The following is a 19,204-nucleotide window of genomic DNA, read 5'->3' on the forward strand; positions in this document are numbered from 1 at the left end:
TCCAATGCCTGGCAGCAGTGCGGCGGCGGTATCCTTGACTTTGAAGATAAGAACGGATAGTGGGGGGGGGACAAGAATAGGACCCACAACAATAGAGAAAACTGAGAAAGGAAAAATTTGTTAGTGATCCTTCCAACCTGTTACCAGTGGGGTGTGTCACAGTCCCTTTTGTAGCTTGTACAGGTTGCTTGACCTTAGCTGCTCTCCAGTCCTCCCGAAATGGTGCCTCTTAGCGATTTCTTTCTTTCGCCCTCGAGTGTAAGGACCTTCTGGGTTTCTGGTCTTTTGGCAGTAGGACGAACGTACCCGAATCTCTCTCTCTGCGACTTTGTTATTGAGGTAGTGCTGGTCAACAAGACTTTGGGGTGGTTCTTTCCAAAGGTCTATCAAGCAACCTGTATATGGCAAAGCAGGGGAAACAACAACATCTCCTGGTTCATGGTTATGACAGTTCACAACAGGTGTCAACAAAGTCCTTTTGCTGCAGTTTTCCAGGTGTGGATACATCACTTGCATTACTTTTTTTCCGTGGTGAGGTCTGGGATCTCCTTGTGGGATTACCATAACGTGTGGCTACCCGCCAAGCAATGTTTCGATGGGGACAAATGAGGTGGAGTTCTGAGAGTGATTCTACTACTACAAAAAGAGATTGTGGGGTGTACCATCAGTCCCTAAAAGGTTCACACATGACTTAAAATCTTTCATATAAACTTGCATACTCAGGGGTGTTTCTGGGCTGCCATATCTATACACACAAACGTCAACACACATATATATATATATATATATATATATATATATATAAAAATAAGTAAATAAATAACTAGAATGCTTCTAGAGTGGACTGTACAAAGCCAATTTTGTATTACCTGCAGAGGATCCTGCTGGAGGAGGGATGTAGAGATGGCTCTATGGGAACAGCCGTTGCAGTTTCTTTCCCCCAGACAAGTAAGGCATGATCCTGTCGTCTTACCTGTCTGTGGGCACACCAGTAATTTCGGACTAATTTTCCACATACCTTCCCTGTCAAGACAAGTCAGGCCATGGGCTATCTCTGCCCTGACAGTTTGGCATGTTCTCAGAGTCACTGGTTTTCCTTGTCCATCTTTCTATTCCTGTCCACATCCCTTCGGCTTCCAGACTGCTTCTCCTGCAGGAGACACAAATCTTGTATTTCTATGTGAATACACTGACATTTACAGGGGGAACACAAACATTATCCGCAGAGCGCATGGCTCACCCAGCTGCCTTGCCAGCATGTTTATTATCAAGTGACACTGAATCCTTATCGAAGGTGTGGGCTTTACACTTGATAACAGCCACACTGTCCGGCAGCTGTGTGACTGTCAGGAATCTTTAAAACTTACAACGCTTGCACCACTGGAGTGCCAGCTACTGAAACAAAACATCTCTGAGGCGCCATAGGGCCTAAGATCTTCTGCATTACCCCAACAAACGTACTTGGAGTCGGCATGAATATTGGCTGTTTTTCTCTCAGCCCGCAGTACTACTAATGAGACTGCTGTTGCTGAGTGAGACGTCCAATGGGTTCAGCCTCTACTATGCCTTTTCCATCTATTACGGTATAGCCAGTGTACAATTTTCCCCTCTCGGTGTTGTGGAAAGAACGAGGGAGAGAGAAAAAAAAATGAATTACCTCTTCCAATGGGTTGTTACCACCCTTTGGGGGCATGCTGCAAAGGTCTGATTCAAACATGTCATGCAATCATATTCGTCTCGGCTCCCACTAAATTCCACCATTCCAGCAACCTCAGCACCAATCCACCCTTTGTGCCTTGGAGGGCACACCTGGTAATAGTGTTGCTGGGTTTACAATATTACCCATTTTACTGGTAACATTTATAGAATTCATCAATGCAAGTTCCCATTTAGTGAACTTGGCTGATGAATATTTTTTTTTTTCACATGTTTAGGCAGAATTCTAGGAGTGTCCAGACTATATGAGGAGCATAAACAGTTAAAACACACCCCAACACCACATTCTCAGTTTTGTTTACCAGTAGTGCTATGGCAACTACACTGTGTAGACAAGTAGGAGGTGCTCAAGTAATAGGGTTTAATTGTACACTGCATTACGACATTGGTCAGGCTGGCATCACCAGGTTTCTTACGTCACTATATCTGTCGCCCCCTCAGCAGGTCTAATATTCTAAATCACATGGTCTCTTGTGTCAGTCATACCCATGGCAAAAGGCTGTAATCAGGCCTGTTTCTTCTTCTTTACTATCCACATCTGTCTGTGAAGACATGGGTTTTGTGATTGCACCTATTTATATGTAAATGCGTTTTACAACCCTTTTCATTCTGTTGAAGGGGAATGCTTTGTGCACTACTTGGACTGCTTTTCACAAGATGGTGGCTGTGGTTGCCCTGGGTAACATAAAGAGCAATGCTTAAAGTTACTGGGACTTTGTTCAAGATTTACTGAAAAATATATATATTGACTACTCGCTTTATGGGGTACCGCATATTCACAATAGGTATTTCTCTGCTGGGAGTGCGACAGATTTTTTGAACTATTTTTCTATGATTTGTGGGTTTATGGTTACTAATGTGTCCCAGCTTCCCCCCCCCCCCTTGTTCAGGCGCAACCGCAATCCGTCCTGAGATACCTTATGTCCTGCCTCAGGAGGATACATCAGAAGTTGTCTATCGCCATCTGCTGGTGTTGTGGATGAGGAAAGGACATAACAATAGATCATTAACCCATTGTATTGGTATTTACCCATTGGTGGGCCGTAAGGACAGTGTGCGATCTTGCAAGACCCGGGGGAGGGGCTTGGTGGCTCTCTGAGGTTTCTGGAACAGAAGAGTAGGGGAAGGAGAAAAAATTGGAAAAAGAGAGAGAGAAAAACTCAAAAAAAAAAGTAGAAAATATTAATGACAGTAATGTGTACATTTATTTTCAACAGGAAATTTTTCTTTTATTTGGATGACACCAGGATTTAGCACTATGGGGGAATTGGCTCTCAACTATTTGGTTCTTACCCTTTTCAACTCCTGTTCTGATTTGTAAGCCCTCCCTTTTTTTTTTTTTCCTCTTTCCCAGTGTGAATGTAACTATGGGCTGTGTCTAGGGGTATTTAGCTAAAAGTGCTCTTTTGGGAACCTTGTTATTTCACTGGGTATTTTTCCAGCTCAACCTCAGATTTCAAATGGTGAAGCTGTACTTTGGGGCGCTATACTTTTTGTTTTTAACAGGGTTTCTATTGAAGCTATTGTTGCCATTAATCCTGTGTCCTTCCCATCTTTAGTTCAAAGGGAACTCGGTATTTGTGCTGTAGTTTTTAGCTACCTTAGATGGGTTAAAAAAAAATCTATAACAGTACAGTGCAGCATTAGTCATGGGGGTATATCTAACAATTTTGCATCTAGTTCGTGCATACTGGTCCTGTTATTTCTAAGTTATGAATTCTCTGGAGTCCAGTAGCAGACATAACTTATATTTCAAGGTAGTTCTGTAATTTGAAGGTCAATCGTAGCCGCTGCAGTCAATAAGACAGTGCATTTGATATGCAAGGGCCCGATTTATGATCTCTATTTGTTTTACCAATGTGTAATGCTGCACTTTTCCTGTTACCCCAATTGTAACTGCTAATTGCTTGGCACAACCTAGACCAGGAGGGAATGTTGTTAACGGGTTTGATACAAAAAAACTTTTACATTTAAACCATTCCACTTACCCATATCTGAGGCTCCTCCCTCAGATATTGTCTTATGTTACCTGGTTGTGGGGTGTATGTGTGTCCTACTCCCTGTTTACATATATGTGTCATGCTTAGGGCGGCGTTGGCTACTAGGTGGGGCTATGGCTATGTGTTGAGACCTACCTGTCTTCTCCCATTGTGTCTCCCAGTTACTTACATATGTGTTATATTTCCTATGGTTACTTACCCTGCAATGTCTGGCTATGTGTCCTTTGTTTCCACATTTGAAACATATCGTTTGGTTTTGTCTTACCGTGTCTTGCCTTGGGTGTGGTATGTTATAGGTTGGATCCTTCTAAAAGTGCGACTATCGGCTGTTATCAGTTGCTGCATGCCGTTTGTCTGTCTTTCTGTTTTAAATCGTTTGTCCAGATCAATAGCAGATTTCCTTAAAGTATGTATTGACATCTGTCTGCAGTTGGGGTGAATGGTTTCTATGTTGGTTCTCAGATTTTCCCTAAGACCTTGTATCAGCACAGAGACAATCCCTCCCTTAAGATGTATGTGGTCCCTGGGGTCGGGGATACCAGAGTGTTTTGGCAATGCCTGTAAAGCACGGTTGAAATAATCGCTGGCAGACTCACCATCTTTTTGTTTGATGGTGAACATCAGAGTATTTTCAACCGTCGCGGGGAAACATACACCCAATTGTATATTTATTAGGCGTATATTTTCCTGGTTGCCCTGTTCAGTTAAAATCTTATCGCCCTCCACACCACTGTCTCGAATGAACTTCTGGACATCTATGTGTGAAGGGAGGCAAGCTCTCAACATGTATCGCCAATCCTTATTGGTGGGCTCATCTGAATTTCCTCGCTCCCTTACAAATTTCTGACACTTTAACAGATCTTTGCTGGGATCAGGGAAATTTTTGATGATTGAATGACGTTCCAATCGTGTCCACGTATTGTGCATGTCACTATCCTTTACAGGCATTACCTCATCCCTGTCTCCCCGTCCACAAGGAGGTTCCACTGTGTGCAGAGGGTGAATCTGTATCCCCCCTGCACCATTGGACAACATCCCAGGAACAACTATCTCTGTGCTGTGTTGTGTGTACTTACCTGTGTCTCCAATCGTGTTCCTGGCATCAGCCATCTCCTCAACCCGAATGGCAGCAGCAGCTTGGGCTGTCTCAGCCTCTGTCTCCTTTCCGCTAGCTTCGCAAGGGATGGCTGATGTCAGGAATCCCCCCTGTGGATCTGTATCTTGCTTATAGGGGGTAAAAACAGTACACAAGTTATTCATTTTCAGGTTATTTTTGGTTTCACTTCGGACTTGAATTGTTCCCTTTTTTACATATTGGTGAGTGGAAACATTCGTATTCCTGTGGCTGATTATACTTGCATCTGACAGATAACTATGTTCCTTTTTGATTGTACTTTCCTTCTGCCACAATTTTAGACATTCATTCTGTTCAACTCTTTCCTCGAGTGGCAAGAGCAAACATTTCTGATCTCTAACTGCTGATAAGACTTCTGGATCGAAACCACCAACACTGGGAAATTCTAACTTGATGCCTTGTGTCAATCCCTTTCCATTTCTTTTTGTAAACAACTGCTCGTTCACTGTGCTCCAACACATTATGGAAGCCGCCGACCCTTTGGGTCGACTAGATTCCTCCCTAACTGACTCGGTATCCCTGTGTGACCTGTTATTACCCATAATTACAGGAATAAAAGTTCACAGCTAGCAGAAACTGGAGGGCCCTTTATCAGTGAGTCACTCCCAATCACTCCTTCTCCACAAAATGGCACTATTCCGCAATCAAGCGTGAAGCCCACTATGCGAGGTAATGTACTCAATCACCACTCGCTTTACGGTCAGAAACGCATAACTACACGTCTTGCGGGGTGCGGCAGAATTTTGCAGAATACAAGAAAACTTGTTTTTCCTGTACCCTCAAAATCGGTATTTCTAAAGTAGCTGATCGGATCACTGGGTTCCGATTTAGCCTCTTGTACCCTCCCAGTGGATCAAAATAGGTAATTCCACGGAAGGGGCAGTTCCTATGGGCACGTCGTCACGTGCACCTTGTCCTACACCAAACTGTCCTACACTGGACTACACTGCGCTTGAGTCGTGCCGTCACACACCCGTTCGCCTCAGTTTTGTTTCACACTGGGCGCTAGTTACACCTTGGTCTTATGCTTATATTTGAAATATTTCTGTACAGAAAAGTCTTCCCAGGTTGGTAGTTTCTCACCAGATACTTATGCAGGTATAAATCCCTTTTAAATAGCTATAGGAATCTATTAAAATAATGCTTGAGCTGCTTGTTTATGAGAAAAAGAACAATAAAAGAAAAACTTATTTTCTCTTATTAATCACCGCTTTATCCACAGTATGTTACTATACTGTTTTAAATAAAGCTATTGATCAATACTATTCACCTTTGAGTTCCTATGCGTGCTGCATGTGCAGTGCCAGTGAACAGCCACGTGTGTACGTGTGTTTTGTTAAACCTGTTCACAGGCCGCCGATGAATCGGCCACCCATGTGTTCTACAGTGTATTTGCAAGGTTGCGCTCGGGTTTCGCTATACGCAGTAATTGCGCCTAAATGTGGAATAAATCCCTTAACTTCGTCCGAAAGTTACGTATCAAGATGCGAAATGAATCCCGCACTTAATCCATAAATCACGTACAAAGATGCGAAAATTTCCCCGATGTGAGCACGTGCGCGCGCACCTTGCGTAATACACAATAGACACTTTACGTTACTGTAAAAGGCCCAGAACTTATCGCCACGTGGCGGAGTCCCTGGCGCTGCAGTAACTAACACTAAAAGTTATAGTTTTGCACAGAGGGGATCCTCTATGTACTATAATAAAACACAGGCCTTTGTCTCCACGTGTGCGAACTTTATCGCACGTGGCACATATACTGTAATGAACAAGCAACTCAAGACACTATACCCCGTTAAACTACTTGTGGCAGGCAGAAGTACAGTTTACTAAACACTTAAATATGCTTTAAAACACGTGGTTTAATGTTTCCCTGGATTTCACTTATTGTACTTCGAGTTCAACGCTAGCACTTCTCGAACCCTGCACCGCCGCGGACCTGGCCTATCCAGCAATGGATAATAAATACTTCCACCCTTTTGCTGGTATAGGTCAAGCCGCGCGCCTGGTAGTGAGCTCCAGAATGTGAAACGGACGGACGATGCCCCCAATTGTTAATGGCGATTAAATATGACCAAAGAAACAATAAGTGAAAAGCGCAGGTTACGTATTGTCCGCAACCAGCATACCCTTTATACCTAGCTACGTGCGAACAAAGCGTAGCGCAGCGTAGCGTACCTTTATTGTATATTGTACACCAAAGAACCAATACCTTAATAAGAGATCCTTTCGCAGTACTCTGACTCTAATCTGCGAAATATACCTTTTAGGACAGTGTCCGTAATATACCTTATCGCTATGCGAATAACAGACACAACCACAGTATAGAAGTAAGGAGATAGAAACTCCGTAAAAGGATGTATTTAAGTCCCTAATGGACAAAAGGGGGTTACAGGAATAGAAAATACAGGTATAACAAGTAATACAATAGTCTAACAATGAGTATAATAATCAGGCTCTGCTAGGGGAAGAAAAACAGATACAGGATACAATCATAATCAGCCACATTACATAAAAGGGGAATACGAATGTTTACCTTCAGGGGAAATAGCGCAGCGCAGTCCGGTCGGAGCTCACTATGTTCAGGTTTGAACATAGTCCGGTCAATGGTCAGGGAAAGGAAGATGTGCCGAAGTGACCGAGGCCGCCCTGGGTCACCTTTCTTATAGGGTCAGAAGGGGGAGGTCAAAGGCCATTCCTATTGGTCAGGGTTCGTATGTCAAGTCCTCTGTGATTGGGGCAAAGTAATACAACTGGTTTGCAAAGGTGCAGGGGGAAGGTGAACTTTGGAGTCCTTTGTTCTGTTGGTATCGTCGTCAGGGGTTGTAAATAGCAGTGAGAACCGGTTTTAATAGATTCCTTTGTTATACACTTTTGAACAGAAACTGTCTTGGAAATATGGATTTTGTCCATAACTATCGGACCGTATGTCTTGCGAAATATTCGCAATGACCGGAATACTGCGCATAAGAAACGGAACGGAACGGTACTAAACATGATACAGACGGATGTATGCAATGCTAACTAAGCTATGTGTGGCGTTCTAAACCTTTAACTATATTTTATTTAGTGTCAGTATGTTCTTATGAATTTATGTGTAATAGTATGGCTACGCTTCTGGTCCACTTTGTCACACAGACTCGGGTATGGAAACTTTATTTGCGCAACTCTGCAAACCAAAATGGCGGCCATACTATTCTAAAATGGCGTGTGTGCAACTCGACTTTAACAGTAAGGATAGGCTGCAGGAGGGGAGGGTCAGGCTGTTGGCGGAGGGGGGGGGGTGTTTGGTGTGTGTAAGGATAGGCTGCAGGAGGGGAGGGTCAGGCTGTTGGTGGAGGGGTTTGGTGTGTGTAAGGATAGGCTGCAGCAGGGGAGGATCAGACTGTTGGCGGGGAGGCTCAGGGGAGGGTCAGGCTGTTGGCGGAGGGGGGGGGGGTTGGTGTGTGTAAGGATAGGCTGCAGGAGGGGAGGATCAGACTGTTGTTGGGGACGGGGTTAGGGATAGGCTGCAGTAGAGGAGGGTCAGGCTGTTGTCGGGGATGGGGTTAGGCTGCAGGAGGGGAGGGTCAGGCTGTTGGCGGAGGGGTTTGGTGTGTGTGTAAGGATAGGCTGCAGGAGGGGAGGATCAGACTGTTGTCGAGGACGGGTTTAGGGATAGGCTGCAGTAGGGGAGGGTCAGGCTGTTGGCGGAGGGGGGGTTAGTGTGTGTAAGGATAGGCTGCAGGAGGGGAGGGTCAGGCTGTTGGCGGAGGGGGGGGGGGGTGTTTGGTGTGTGTAAGGATAGGCTGCAGGAGGGGAGGATCACACTGTTGTCGGGGACGGGGTTAGGGATAGGCTGCAGGAGGTAAGGGGAGGGTCAGGCTGTTGGAGTGGATTGGGATTTAGCTGGGAAGGGGTCGGTTAGGGTTAAATTGCAGCGGTTGAGTTGTTAGGATTAGGCTGCTGTAGAGAACCGGATAGAGGACACACACACAATGGAAAGGCCAATTTATTTTCTGGGGAGTGTTATCTATTGCAGATGTACAGTAAGTGGATGGATGCATACTTGGCAGGCCCATGAATATAATATTGCTGTAATATGAATCAGGATGTTTGCTGCCTTAGAATGTTAGTTTGTGTGCATGTAGCAGAAGAGCGGATTATGATGTTATTTGTAAATATATATATATATATATATATATATATTCTCACTGTCTATATAGATGCAGATTACCTGTTATCCCAGTGATGTGCATTGTACTATTAAAAAACTCAGGCCCAGATGTATCAAGCTTCAAAAAAATTATAAAGTGGAGAATGATAAACAACCAGCCAATCAGCTCCTATTTGGCATTTTTGAAACCCAGCCTGCAACACAACATTAGGAGGTGATTGGCTGGCTGTTTATCACTATCTCTTTTTGAAGCTTGATAAATCTGGCGCTTAGACCAGGGTTGCCGACTTTAAGACTCTCCTCTCCGGGGCTTGCGAGTGACATCACTAAGCCCCGCCCCCATGCTGTTAAAGCAGCTAATTCACAGATCTCTGTGGAGGGGGCGGGGCTAAAATGACGCGATTGTGCTGTTTAGCTCCGCCCCCTCCTCTGAGACCCGAGGATTGCGGCATTTTAATACCTCGATCCGGGGGTCAGCGGGGGTCCCCTCTGAATCCAGGAGGGTTGCCCACCCTTCCGGGGGGCCGGGAGGGGGACCCGATTTTCGGGAGACTCCCGGAAATTCCGGGAGGGTCGGCAACCCTGGCTTAGACACTAGGCAAGCGTGAAACCTACCTACAATACGGTACAAGCCGATGATTGTCAGTCAGGATGCCAGCGGTCAGAATACAGATTCTGGCATCCCAAAGGAGGGAATCCCAACAGGGGTCAGCTAAGTATACTTCCCTTCCCTGTCCCTCTAAACACTTTATGCAACCTAACACTAAGCCCCCCCCCCCCCCCTTTCCCAACCTGCTTGTAGTGCTCCCTGGGAAACCTACCTTCAGCAGTGAGGATACTGATTGCTGTTGAGAGTCCAGCTCCAGTCTCCTAGTGGTAGTCGGGATGCCAACATCTGTAAAGTGAACACCAGCAGGGGAAGAGGCTTTGATGACGAAATTGAACACAAATCATGTCATCAAGCCAAATAATGCAGCAAGAAAATATTCACGGACCTCATGGAGAATTAAGAGTCAAGGGCAGAACTAGAATTCTGTGCCCTCCATAGAAAAATGTTTGAAGCCTCCCCAACAAAAGTGTCCACCAAAGTGGACAGCCACACAGCATAGTAAGCATAGGGTTTTTCCTGCAGCAATGGGGTTTTGCTATTCAATTGCGGGAACTTAAAATGGGATGCAGTGATTTTGATGGAATTTTTTCATGGACCTTCAAAGCAAGTGTGATTTTTTTTTCTTTAACATTGATAATTGTAGATAAATCAGTGGGGCTCTACCGGGTCTAAGCAGGTTTTGCGGTGTGAAAGCAGCATAAGGTTTTTGTATTTAAACCATTTCTATACTTGAGGTGTGCTGTCCTGTGTTAAGAGACTACAAGGAAAGTACCATTGTTTTTCTGTAGGGTGCCGGATGACTGACAGTCAGGAATCCGACAGTCATTATCCCCACTGTTAAAACCCTGACACTCAGGATCCCGACGGCCACCGGCTATTCTCCCTCTTGGGGGTCCACGACCCCCATAGAGGGAGAATAGAATAGGTGGCGAGCATAACAAGCCACTGTGCCTGCAGCGTGGCAACCGCAGCAGGCCCGCAAGGGGCTTAATTGCGCTCCCCCTGCTGTCCGAGTCCGGGCAGTCAGGATTCCGAGGTCGGGCTAATGACTGTCGGGGGTGTTATACCATACCCTTTCTGCATATATGTGTCTTTCTGGTTCTGGCGACAAACGTCTATTTGTATAAATTCAGGCTGCACTTCCTGGATGCGCTATATTTGGAATTATTTTTTCTATTTGGTCCCTTCTCCACTGCTACCAATGTTGCGAGGAGTGCCTTAGTGTCATCCCTTGGCACGTGACATCCAGGAGTTGCCCACACACCCCATAGTGATGCCACTATGCGCATGATCTGCTATACTTGCCTATTCCCCCCCGGAAGAACAGGCAGATCTCCCTGATCCTGCCTGCACCCTAGCGCAGTGTGCATAATAGAGAGAGGATTACCGGCATGCTGGCTAAAATGACATATCTGCACCTGTTCCCGCCCACCAAAGTTCCCTGTAACATCGAAAAAGTTAGAAAAGACGGTTTTCTGTGTGGTGCACCGTTGAATCAGGCTCCAAAAGCCTTGTTAAGGACAGTTTAATTGTGCATGTTAAGTACTATTTTGTAGGTGAGTAGCCCCTGTAGGATTCTAAATATTTGCCTCTGTATACAGAGCCGGCCCTAGGCAAAATGTTTGTTGGTGCCGCCTAGCAGATTATTCCATCACCAAGCTTAGTGTTATTATACTGCCATCCACTGTGAGTGCCAGTGCAATTTACCAGCTGAAATGCCACTTTCCCTGCACTGCTCCCTCCCACAGCATAACACCCAGCAGCACAGATCACAGCAGTATCCATCACCCCTTGGTATTGAGATAGAGGAGACAGAGTGGCGAGAGGGTAAAAGGAGACGGTGAGAAGGATGGTTGGAGGGAGAATGAGGGAGGAGAGATCAGAGGCGTAGGGAGGGCGGAGCCACCGGAGCTCCTGCTCCGGGCGCCGATTGGCTGACTGGCGCCGCCGGCCCGCCCCCCCTCCGCAAGTGATACCTGCAAGTGTGGTGTGTGAGTGACGTCGGCATACTTACGGCCCGGGCAGCGTGCGCAGCGCCGGCGGCTGCCCTGCCCGGCGCCTGCCTCCTGCCCTGCTCGCCCGGTCCCTGCCGCCAAGCGTCACGGGCGGTGAGGCCGGGCGGCGGGCTGACATGTCCTCCTCCTGCCTCTGAATTGCTGCTGCTGCTGCTCGGTCCGGCTTCCGGGCAGCGCAGGCAGCGTAGCAGCACTGACAGTGACACACTGTCCCAGTCTCAGCGGCAGCCAGAGTCACCTGTCACCTGTCTCTGACCCCCTTCCTGGCTACAGCAGCGTCACTCATCAGCCTTCCCAAGCGCTGGCTGTAGCCTGGAGGAGGAGAAGGTGTCTTACTGGCTGCTGCCCTTGCCTTATCCCGTTTATCAAGGTGTATTTTATTTTATTTCTACAGAATGTTCTTAAAATAAACATAGTGATAAGCTTGTTTTTTTATTGGATTCGTGGAGCCCGAGGGGGGGTGGGTTGGGAGAGTGAATCTCTGGCTTCTGCTTCTCTGTTACAGCGTCTTATATAGCGCAGCAGGTTCCGTTACAGCGTCTTATATAGCGCAGCAGATTCCGTTACAGCGTCTTATATAGCGCAGCGGATTCCGTTACAGCGTCTTATATAGCGCAGCAGATTCCGTTACAGCGTCTTATATAGCGCAGCAGATTCCGTTACAGCGTCTTATATAGCGCAGCAGGTTCTGTTACATCGTCTTATATAGCGCAGCAGATTTTGTTACAGCGTCTTATATAGCGCAGCAGATTTTGTTACGGTGTCTTATATAGCGCAGCAGATTCCGTTACAGTGTCTTATATAGCGCAGCAGATTCCGTTACAGTGTCTTATATAGCGCAGCAGATTCTGTTACAGCGTCTTTTATATAGGGCAGCAGATTCCGTTACAGTGTCTTATATAGCGCAGCAGATTCCGTTACAGCGTCTCATATATAGCGCAGCAGATTCCGTTACAGCGTCTTATATAGCGCAGCAGATTCCGTTAGTGTCTTATATAGCGCAGCAGATTCCATTACAGTGTCTTATATAGCGCAGCAGATTCCATTACAGCGTCTTATATAGCGCAGCAGATTCCGTTAGTGTCTTATATAGCGCAGCAGATTCCGTTACAGCGTCTCATATATAGCGCAGCAGATTCCGTTACAGTGTCTTATATAGCGCAGCAGATTCCGTTACAGCGTCTTATATAGCGCAGCGGATTCCGTTACAGCGTCTTATATAGCGCAGCAGATTCCGTTACAGCGTCTTATATAGCGCAGCAGATTCCGTTACAGCGTCTTATATAGCGCAGCAGGTTCCGTTACAGCGTCTTATATAGCGCAGCAGATTTTGTTACAGCGTCTTATATAGCGCAGCAGATTTTGTTACAGTGTCTTATATAGCGCAGCAGATTCCGTTACAGTGTCTTATATAGCGCAGAAGATTCCGTTACAGTGTCTTATATAGCGCAGCAGATTCCGTTACAGCGTCTTTTATATAGGGCAGCAGATTCTGTTACAGTGTCTTATATAGCGCAGCAGATTCCGTTACAGCGTCTCATATATAGCGCAGCAGATTCCGTTACAGCGTCTTATATAGCGCAGCAGATTCCGTTACAGTGTCTTATATAGCGCAGCAGATTCCGTTACAGCGTCTTATATAGCGCAGCAGATTCCGTTAGTGTCTTATATAGCGCAGCAGATTCCGTTACAGCGTCTTATATAGCGCACAGTGCTTATTTTTTACGGTTTTTCTTTTCAAATGTAACATGCCAACACATGTTAGCCACGCCCCCAATTCAGTACCGGGAGGGGGGGGCGTGAAATATGTCCTTGCTCCGGGCACCATGGCGCCTAGCTACACCGCTGGGAGAGATGGTGAGGGTGAGATAGAGGGTAAGAGTGAGAGATGGTGAGAGAAGTAAAAAAGACAGTGAGGGAGATTATAATGTGACTCACCCAACTATCAGCAGCCAGGGCAGGTGGTGGCCGAGCCTATCAAAAGAGCGAAGCATAGAGCAGATGTTCAGGACGTAATGGCCAGCACTGACTCAAACCTCTGCCGGCCTAATACCCCGTTCTCCCTGCTAGGTAAATTCCCGGATGTAGCACGTCGACCCGGTAATTTGCCTTACAACGCGGGTTTTTTTCAGTGTGAATGGTTCAACCAGTTTCGAAATTTCCAGGTCTCCAACCCTGCTTTTTTCCCGGGTATGCAGACACGGGTTGACCCGTTCACACTGCAAAAAAAACTGTGTTAAAAGGCAAATTACCGAGCAGAACTACTTCAGGAATTTGCCTTAGCAGTGAGACCGGGGATCTGTTGCTGCAGTCCCCGGCATTAAAATGCCAGGTGTTTCACACGGGCAGTGTGAACACGGCATTAGGCTAGGCTTGGAATGCCCCCTAGGCTTTTGGCAATGGGCTTTATTCAGTGGCGGTTGCAAAGTGTTAAATTGCAATGATGTTGGGGATTTGCACCAAGTGACAGGTAGTGACTATTTGTGGGTTGCATGCAATTTTACTCCATACCACCAACTCTGGATAATGAGGCTCTGATCAGATGGCGGAGGAATTTCTATCTTTGCCTATTTCAACACACTTATTCTACCAGCTTGTTTGCAGCCCAGAACGCAGCCTTTCGCTCTCTTCCCTAGGTAAATAAAGCGCACATTCCTGAACCAGCAAATGGAATTCAGCAGTCCAGACTTTATTGACTCAGAGACTGATGCACAATGTTGTGACCGATTACTTATTCCCACCCCACAATTTCTCAGCCTGGGTGACAGAAGCCCTTCTTTAGTTACAATTAGAGGAGACGGCTTTTGCTGACCTCTCATATCAATGAGTCTTGGGTCACAGTTCACTACAAACACAAAATGTGAGCCACCTGTAGAGAAACAGGCCTGGACCACCTACTTCCCTGCACGCAGCCTTACAGACTGAGCTAGGTCCTTGGTCACAACTGATACCAGAACTCCATTTCAGGGTCATTTAGCAGTCCAATTATCGTATGTGTGATTGAACCGGTCATACTACTACTACCCGTTGACCAACAGTGATTGACCCAAGATCCATACAACCCCCCCCCCCCCCCCATCATTGAGGCCCAAGGTACCTGAAGCAGCTTCTGATTCCATACTGTTCCGCTCGATTACTGCGAACTGTACATGAAGGACTTTTAGCAGTGCCTAGAACAGGCATGCCTTGCCATAGTTTTATCGTCCCCAAATAACAAGACTGTGGCAAGGCATGCTGGGATGTGTAGTTTCTCAACAGCTGGAGAGCCGCAGGTTGGACATGCCTGACCTAGAATCTCCTGTAATTCATCTGGGAGTTAGGTTTTTATCTATGTGGCTCTGACTCTATGGAACTCACTTCCCCGCACAGTTCAAGACCCCCACTCTATTTTTATTTTATTTTAAGGATTCTAGACACAAGACTTTCCCGTTTACTCAAGCATTTCCATAACACCCTTAAGTATCATTTAGGGCACAGGTCTTCAACCTGTGGCCCTCCAGATGTTGTGGAACTACATATCACAGCATGCCCTGAGGTTTTTGGCATGCTCTTGAAGGAAAAAATGTGGCAATGCATGTTGGAACATGTAGTTTCACAACATCTGGAGGGCTACAGGTTTAAGACCCATGATTTAGGACATTATGTCCAACCTGCGGTCCTCCAGCTGTTGTAAAACTACACATCCCAGCATGCCTTGCCACAGTTTGGCTGTTAGGGAATGTTAAAACGATAGCAATGCATACTGGGATGCGTATTTTCAAAACAGCTGGAGGGCCGCAGGTTGGACATGCCTGATTTAGGATAAGCTTTTCTGTACTTTGTTCCTGTACTGTATTACTTTCATTCTATTTATTAAGTGCCATGAGTCCGATTGGAAAAAGCACTATATAAATACAATTACTACCGTGTCCCATATTAAATGTTGCCAGGTGAAACAGTCCAGCCCCAAAGCTATGACAGCATAGATGGAAGCACAGACAATCACTACACAACTACTGGCAATAGTCAATGAATTTCCAGAAGTCTAATAAGCTCTGGAAAAGCAGGACAGCAGCAAGTAGAGAACGAACTTAGAGGAAAGAAAAAAACAATTGAGACTGGTGTACAAAGTATTTATTCCAGAAACACAGCTTTCCCTGCAAGACAAAGCAGCCATGGACTGTATGGTAATACTTTCAACAGATTGTGAACAAGGTAATATACATTTGGTCCACGGGTTAGCACAATAGTCACAAGGTTTCAGATTATGGCTGTTGAGTTAAATTCAGGTTATATTAGTAGGACAAAGGTTACACATTTATAAGTTTTCCGCTGCTTAAAAAAAAAAAGGATGCATACATCAGGCCAAAAACACAGGGCACAGTATATTGGGCTAAGCCTAGAACTCCTTTGGAACTAGGTTCATCACAGAAGCCTTGATTGAGGCAACCATCTGTAATAGAAGTGCAACCACAGGGAGACTACAAATTAATCGCCACGGTCCATGCAGTTGCCACCTCGTCTCCATTCTGAGTAGTATTCACAAGGACACATCACAGAAAGACTCCCCCAAACCATACATTTGATAGTAAGAACATTTATTGCATTGTCCAACTCCAGCTGTTGTGAAACTACAAGTTCCATCATGCCTTGCCACAGTTTTGCTATTATGGAATGCTAAATCTATGGCAAGGCATGCTGGGATGTGTAGTTTCACAACAGCTGGAGGGCCACAGTTTGTGAATGCCTGATTTATTGAGACGTGACCAGGGTTGAACTCCCGGGCTGCTCGACATGGCCCTTTCACGACACACCTTGACCTGGGTTGGTGATGTAAGAACCCGGCAATAACCAAGGTTGAGCGTGCGGTCTGAAAGGGGCATTAGGGATAAATGACATGGCTGCAAGATAGACGGGTGGCTATTTATCAAAGCTTGCATGGAGATTAGGGGGGGGATTCCAATTAGCTGCAGTAATTTACAGCTAATTGTCTTGCCAGAGGCAATAAACCAGGGCCGGACTGGCCAGCTGGCACTACTGGTAAATGCCAGGTGGGCTGATTTCTTTATGCAAGGTGGAGGCTTCACCTCCCAATCGGCGCACGGGAGAGCGCTGCAGGACTGGCAGCTCTCTGTGTGCCACTGATGTCCAGGAGAGAGGGGACCTCAGCTTGCACACCGCTATTCCCCTCTCTCCTGCAAGCAGGGAGAGGCAGCGCGCGCATACGCGGTGCATGTGTGCGCTCATATGCGTGGTCACGCACATGCACATAGGCCAGAGCTGATTCGGCTACCCAGTCCATTGCTGCTATCAACTAAAGTATACATAAAAGCCATGTTAAGTTGTGAGAATACATAGCCTTTCACAGAATATGTATTTTGTGTGCAAACAAAGATTCCCCCCCCCCCCCCCCCCCCCCACACACACACACACACACACATTTGGTTAGATACCATCCAAAGCACCAACCAGCCTATCATCATTTTTCTAGGAGCCAATGGCTGCCAATTGAATTCCCTCATAAAATACCAACACAAAGGGTGCAAATCGACATCGCCACATCATTTAAAGCTCAGCAATGGTACCCCATCTTGTACACTACATCCAGCCGATTTGCACAATAGTGCTCAATACCCTATGGGGTAGTGAATATTTTTGAGAGATCCCGATGCCGGTAAGCGAGATGTGTGCTCAGCTATGGAAACAATTGAATTCCCCACTCTCTCTCTCTCCAAGCGTTGATTAGTCTGTGCACTCTGTCCTGTTCTTAATGGCTTCTTCAGTTGCTGTACAGCAGTGGTATTTAACTTGCAGCCCTCAAGTTGCTGTGCAAAGGCACAACCCCTCCGGTTCGGACAGTTTTGCTATTAGAGCAGGGATGGCGAACCTACGACCCTCCAGCTGTTTCACTACATACCCCAGTGTGCCCTGCAACAGTTTTAGCATGGCCACATAGTAAAATTGTAGCAGGGCATGCTGGGATGTGTAGTTCCACAGCAGCTGGAGGGCAGCATGTTGGATACCTGCTGTTGTACACCAATACCAGTGTGTAACGGTTTTTATAAGAGATTATAATAACATCCTCCATAGTGTTTAATACAACAGCTCCACCTACTGGCCAGATTGAATGTATACTGATAGACATGTAGAGCAGTGGTTCTCAACCTCGGTCCTCAAGTACCCACAACAGTGCACGTTTCCAGGTCTCCACACAGAATCACAGGTGAAATAATTAGCTCCACCTGTGATCTTTCAAAATGTGTCAGTGAATGATGAGTGCACCTGCAGGGTGATCTGGAAAACATGCACTGTTGGGGGTACTTGAGGACCAAGGTTGCGAACCACCGGTGTAAGATAGGGCAAAGATAGTTGCACATTAACATATCCGACTTTCCAGCACCAGAAAATATTCGTGCTGAATAAATTCTGTAAGTTACTGGTAAAACTTGTTAATGTAAGACTGTATATAAAGCAGGCATGTCCAACCTGCAGCTGTTGTGAAACTACACATCCCAGCATGCCTTGCCATAGTTTTAGCATTCCCTGATAGCAAAACTGTGGCAAGGTATACTGGGATGTGTAGTTTCACAACAGCTGGAGGGCTGCAGGTTGCACATGCCTGCTATAATGCATGTATTAAGTCATACACAACATATACAATTAAATATGCCCTCTGAAACTACAAATACCATATATACGGTATATATGCATGGATCATTGCCACACATATAACCTTGTTATGGATGTCTTTATACAACCTTACCTACCATGTTACATATAAAATAGTGTATGGGTGGTGACCATTAAATGCACAAAAAAGCCCCACAAAAGCAAGTATTTAAAAATACAAAATCGTTGGTGACCATCACACAAGATGTAAGTTTAATACGATCATCACTACAGATTGTAAGCCACAAACAGCAAAACAATGGTCATTAATACAAAACACTATACATAGTGCTAAGTCTGAGCCGAGCCAAACCAACGTAACAATAAAACAAATGTTGCAGCATGCAAATGGATGTTCTTCAGGGTTATCCTAGGCTTGCATCTGTGGCACACGACCAATCTCTACAGCAGCTGGCATCAGGAGTCATTTTGCATGAACAGTAGGAGAATTATGGTAATTCACAACCAAAACTGAAGTCTCATTAAAAGGAGTTTTGCGGAGGACAGTGCATGCTGTTAATCTGTCCTGCTCACGGAAAGCCAGACGCAGACTGTCTTCACAACTTTAAAAGTTGTCCAGCAAGCTGTTTTATTATTGCTATATAGTAGTAATTGCCTCCTGGGCTTGTTTATATGTGACGCAGCTTTGTACAATAGGTTTTAGAGATAAAAATAAGAAAATAAAAAAAAAAAATTAAAAAAAATGATAAAGCGCTAATATATGTTGTAATATAAATACAATAAAAGGATTCAAAATGTTTACGCTCCTTTAAGAACAGGTTGCAGAGTCCGGGTAAAACAGATATTGGTGCAGTGCGGCGGTACTAGCCATCCCGTACTATTGCTGATGCCGCTATCAAGTAATAGTAAGGGATGGCTAGTACCTCCGCACTGCACCAATATCTGTTTACACGGACTCTG

The sequence above is a fragment of the Crinia signifera genome, chromosome 4 (assembly GCF_055691185.1).
Source record: "Crinia signifera chromosome 4, ASM5569118v1, whole genome shotgun sequence".
NCBI lineage: Eukaryota > Metazoa > Chordata > Amphibia > Anura > Myobatrachidae > Crinia > Crinia signifera.